The 5,896-nt window shown below is 46.5% G+C and overlaps 1 pseudogene; it reads left to right on the top strand.

Annotated features, from left to right (window-relative positions):
* Positions 1–3,744: 3,744 nt before the first annotated feature.
* Tmem258-ps1 (transmembrane protein 258, pseudogene 1) lies at positions 3,745–4,000 on the top strand (annotated as a pseudogene).
* Positions 4,001–5,896: the final 1,896 nt, after the last annotated feature.

The raw sequence follows: 5,896 nt of genomic DNA, 5'->3' as shown, positions 1-5,896 counted from the left end.
TAACAATTAAAATGTTACATAACTCTTTAAAGGAAGTAAAGAGAGAGAAAGAGGCTGAGCTTGTAGCCTGCTTGCTTTGTACACACAAAGCCCTAGCTTTAATCTCTGTCTCCTCACAAAAGAGGGGGTGAGTGGGTTGTGGTAGCACAGGCCTATAATCCCAGCACTTGAGAGGTAGAAACAGGTAGATCAGAAGGTCATGGTCGAAGGCTGGAGAGATGGCTCAGTGGTTCTTCCAGAGGCCCTTCCAGCACCCACACGGCAGCTTACAATTGTCTGTAACTCCCATATCTGACACCCTCACACAGACATACATTCACGAAAACCACCAATGCACATATAATAAAAATAAGTAAATAATTTTTTGATGATTTTTATTTTATGTAGGAGTGCTCTATCTGCATGTACACCTGCAGGCCAGAAGAGGGCGCTAGAACCCATTACAGATGGTTGTGAGCCACCGTGGTTGCTGGGAATTGGAACTCTTCTAAGGAAGAACAGTCATGTGCTGTTAACCGATGAACCATCTTTCCAGGACCCTAAATAAATAAATAAATAAAGGCATTCACGGTCATCTGGTCATCCTTAGCTACAGAACAAGTTCTAGGCTAGCTTGGACCACCTGAGGCTTTGTTTCGAAGACAAACAAATAAAAGGAGGCGTCAAGGGCAGAAGCCTGGACCAGTCGTGGATATTCGAGCAGTAGAAGAAAAGGAGACCAGGAAAGATGCTGCAGAATCAGACAGCACAGAGGCAACCTGAAAACAGGAGCGTGGCACAGCTGGGAGCTAGGCTCAGTTGTAACTCCCATAGAGCTCTATGGTTGGAGTTTGCTGAGATCTTGAATCAGTTCCGGATGGCAGGAGGTGGAGCTCCGAATTCCCAGTATGCATGAAGGCCTGAGGATGGTCAAGTTCATACTGGAATCTGGCGCAGCTGGTGGTGTGTAGGGTGAGGATGGGATTGCAAAGTGAGTTGGGCTGTTCAGGGCTTGGAATACCAAGTCATTATTAGTACTTTAACCTGTGACCAGGCGCTGGTGACTTGTCTCCAAGAAGGCTAGCGATTGGCCCAATTTTAGCAATCACTCTCCACTTGGTTCTCCGTAAAGTCAGAGCTGAAGACTTGGACTTGGGTAAAGGCAGAGTCTTTGGGAGGTGTCTCCAGGGAGCAGGGGTAAAGAACAAAACAGACGAGAGCTGGTTGCCGCCTCAGACAGCTGAAGCACAATTGCAGACATGCTCCGAGGAAGCATGCAGGCTGAACCTCAGAACTGTCCCTTTACAGGATAGGGATCTGGGCCTCTACCTACTGAGTCAGGTCCCCGTTGGAAAGTAGATGTCAGAGCCTTGGCATACCTTTTCCTGGGCCAGTTGTACTGGCACTTGAGGTAGGCTGGGAGGAGGAGTCGGGAGACCCACTGAACTGCTATACTGAGACAGACACATAAAAGTAGATTGGAGGGGCCGGAAAAACAACTCAGTCATCAAGAGCATGCATTGCTCTTGCAGAGGACCTGAGTTTGGTTCTCGGCTCCTACGTCAAGTGGCTCACAACTGCCTGTGACTCCATCTCTAGAAGATCCCATGTCCTCTCTGTCCCGTCTGAGCAATGCAGTCACATCTACATACCCCTAATACACACATACACTTAATTAAGTTAAACTTTTGAGACTGGTCTTTCTATGTAGTCTTGGTTGTCCTAGAACTCACTATACAGACCAGGCTGGCCTTGAACTGACAGAAATCTGCCTCCCAAGTGTCAGGATCAAAGGCGTGCACCACTATATGTATGTATAAATATCTGTGTATGCGCAAAATATAATAATATATAAATTAATATATGTAATACATTATATAATGAATACATTAATATATATTAATTTTAAAACATTTAAGAAATAAGTGAACTAGAGCAGGACAGACTAGGGTAAGATGACTGTACTATTTAGGCAATTGAAGATAAAGAACAGGGGCTGGAGAGATGGCTCAGTGGTTAAGAGCACTGACTGTTCTTCCAGAGGTTCTGAGTTCAATTCCCAGCAACCACATGGTGGCTCACAACCATCTTAATAGGATCCAATACTCTCTTCTGATGTGTCTGAAGACAGCAACAGTGTACTCATACATAAAAATAAATAAATAAATAAATGTTTAAAAAAAGAAGATAAAGAACAGAAGGACTGGATGGAGGAAGGGTTGTCCTGAAAGTATAAAATGGATTGCACTGGGAGACAAACTCCACGTTAGCGTTTGTAAGAGGCAGAATAATGGTCTGCCAATAGCCTAGTCCTGAGAACCTGCAATTACCTTTAAAGCTGGGGGAATTAAGGTTGCTGAGGGTCACCGTGTGCACGGAAACCCTTATAAATAGGGACAGGAGAGTCAGAGTCTCGGGGCCTGTGATGCTTCTTCACTGGCTTTGGAAATGGAGAAGGAGCCATGAGCTGAGGGAGGCTGGTGGCCCCTGGAGCTTTGAAGAACCAGAGAATGAGTTCTCTCTTAAAACCTTCTAGAAAGACTAGCCTTGTTGACATTCTGACTTGAGTTTGGTGAGGCCTAGCTATATCTTTGGCTCCACACTGAAAGATAATGAATGGGGGCTGTCGTAAGTCACTAATCATGTGGTGATTAACAGGCAGATATCTGTTACAGCAGCAAAATAATAATAAATAAATTGATTAAAAAACTCAGAGGGAATCTGTGATAGCTACCCTCAGTTGTCAACCTGACTAAATCTGGAATGAATTGCAATCCAGAAAGAGAAGTCACACCTGGGACCCAGATCTTGAGGCTGGAAGACACACGTTTTTGATCCAGATCTTGAGGTGAGATGACACACGCTTTTAATCTGAATCAACACACACATTAATCCAGATCCTGAGGCACACTTTTATCTGGGGTACCTTCTGCTGGAGGCCTATATATGTAAGGGAAACGGAGGAAGGAGAGGGATGCTCTCCTTGTCGGCTTGCACTCACTTTTCTAGCACATCCTTTGATGGAGCCTACTTCTTCAGGATTCCACCTCATACAGAAGAGAAGAGCAGCTGAGACACCGGGCTCTGTGGGACTACCAGATTCTTGGGCTTTTCAGTCATAGCTGGCCATTGTTGGATTAGTTGGCCTGTAAATCAGTCCAATAAATTTCATGTATATTATATGTAATATGTATATTATTTTATGTGTTTTGCCTATATCCTATATGTATGTACATGTACTACATGCATGCCTCGTTTTTGAGTAGATTAGAAAAGGGAATAAGATCCCCTGGAGCTGGAGTTACAGACAGCTGTGAGCTACCATCTGGGTGCCAGGAATAGAACCCATGTCCTTTGGAAGAACAGACAGTGTTCTTAACTGCTGAGCCATCTCTCCAGCCCCAGGGACAGTGCCCTAAGAACAGACTAGTAAGCAGATCAAAGGAGTTCTCCCAGAACCCTCTGTTGGCTCTTGCTGGAGGCTTGTTATAAAAAGAACAGGCCCTCCCTTCACTCTGGCTTCTTGCCTTACCACATGACTGCTTCTTCCCTAGTGTGCTGCCACCATTGTAACAGTAACCTTTGCCAGAGTCCTGCTTCTTCTTCTTTTAGCCTCCAACTAAGGCACATGCATATCTTTAATTCCAGAACTCCAAATTTGGGAGGCAGATCTCTGAGTTCAGCCTGGTCTACAGAATGAGTTCCAGGACAGTCAGGGCTACATAGAGGAACCCTGTCTCAAAAACCAACAAAGACCAGTGGTTTATCCTGTGCGGGGCAAAATGGAGCTCGAGGCCATGAGTAGGTATACCAGCCCAGTGAACCCGGCTGTCTTCCCTCACCTGACTGTGGTACTTCTGGCCATCGGCATGTTCTTCACTGCCTGGTTCTTCGTTCATGAGGCCACCTCTACCAAGTATATGTGCGATATTTACAAAGAGCTCCTCATCTCCTTGGTGGCCTCACTCTCATGGGCTTTGGAGTCCTCTTCCTCCCGCTCTGGTTTGGTGTCCACGTATGAGTCACCAAGGGCACCTACCAGGCTGCTCACCAAGTCTCTGCTTTTGTAAATTAGATTTTTACCATTGCTACATGTCCCACCTGCTGTTTACAATAAAGGCAGATATGTGACAAAAAAAAACCAACAAACAAAAACAACACCTCCCCTCCCCACCAAAAAAGAAAAATAAAAAAAAAAGAAAAAGAAAAAAGAAAAAAGGAAAGAAAAGAAAGAAAGAAAGGAAGAAAGAGAGAAAGAAAGAATAGCTGGGCATGTGGGTTTAGTGGTGCACACCTTTAATCCCAACGCTTAGGAGGCAAAGGCATGCAGATCTCTGAATCCCAGGCCAGTCTGGTCTACAAAGCAAGTTTCAAGACAACCAGAGCTACACAGAGAAACCCTGTCTCAGAAATAAATAAACAAATTTATATAAATTATATATAATATGTACACACACACACACACACACACACACACACACACACACACACACACAGAGCCTGGCCACAGGAATTTCGTTGTAGTGACAGTCTGAGCTATCCAGAGCTCCACCCTAACACGGTGATTCTGAAAATACGAAGCAAGGGGGCTGCTCAGCACAGGTTGAGGGCAGAACTGGGTGGGGAGGGGCAGGGAAGGGTGTTAGGGCTGATGGAGAAGTGGGTGGAGGCTGGCCCTGTTGATCTCTGTTGACCTCTAAATAAGCTCTGTGGCCTCTGTCTCTCTCCTTCACGGTCTCCTCACTGTCCCCAGGCACTTGGTTTTATTGGAGGTGGCCTGCAGAGCCTCTTTGCCCTGTTAGAGCAGTTGTAAGTTGCACGACTCTGATGTGTTACTCACATACTCTGCGATATGAATACTGACGGTTCTTTCTTAGAGTTCCAGTGCGCACAGCCTTGCCAATGGTACAGCCTTGCCAACGGTACAGGGGAAAGCGTATATGCTGTGTTTGCTTTGTTTAGAGAGATAGAACAGGATTTTTCCTTGACTCCTTCTGAATACAGAGTCTCAGCCTTGCTTGGAATCAAGAAATCAAAAGCAATCTTAGGTGCAAAGGCCCTGGCAGAGGGAACAGACCCTAAAAAAGATCGGGCCCCGCAGGCCAGGTTGTCAGGAGTCCATGGCTATGCCTTGCTGTCAACCCTATTCCTTGGGAGGACAGCTTTTCCCTCTCCCCCCACTGCCTTTTGATTAGAATGTAGAGTCTAAGTTAGAATTAGCCTGATTAATGTAATGAAGGCAGGGCCGGCTCAGCACCACCCGGTGATGAGGGGAGATGGATTGGGAGCGAAGGCGCTGGGATGGAGGCGCGGCCGTAATTGGCGCGTTTACTGCTACCTGCCTCGCTGACCTCGCTGTTTAGCCCATTAATGATGATGCACAAGCCTTACTATCCAAAGATAATGACAGAGAATCTCAGGGGAGGAGCTAGACCTGGGACCTGAGGTCCTAGGAGCCGCGAAGCTGAGCGTGTTGAGGTTAGGGATCCGAGCCAGGGTAAGAGGATGCAAGGCCAAGGGTCTCTGTAAAAAGGTGTGGAGTGATAGCTCTTGTCTGATATGGAATAACTGACCAGACTCCCAAGGGTTGCCATAGCTGGTGTGACTCTAACTGGGCAGGAGGGAGGCAGCCATAACTGTTTTCCTGCTTGAAGGACTTCTGGGAGGAGGGCTTTGGGAAGGAACTCCAGGTCCTCTAGGAGGGACTCAGGTAGGCACGAGGGGATCAATGCTTTCCTCACTGCCTCCTGAACCAGCCTGGGGAAGAGAGGAGAGTTGGTGGAGTGAAGGCAGAGGATTTGGGGCGCGGTGAGGGCACACTCCATTGTGTATTGACTGCAGAAGATCTGTGAGCGGTTAATAGGAAGTACTTTAATCAATTTCCTTTTGGTGCCTCCAAGAAGATGAACCGGCTACC

This window comes from Rattus norvegicus, chromosome 1 (assembly GCF_021556685.1).
Source record: "Rattus norvegicus strain SHRSP/BbbUtx chromosome 1, alternate assembly SHRSP_T2T, whole genome shotgun sequence".
NCBI lineage: Eukaryota > Metazoa > Chordata > Mammalia > Rodentia > Muridae > Rattus > Rattus norvegicus.
This window is presented reverse-complemented; position numbering and strand designations above follow the sequence as displayed.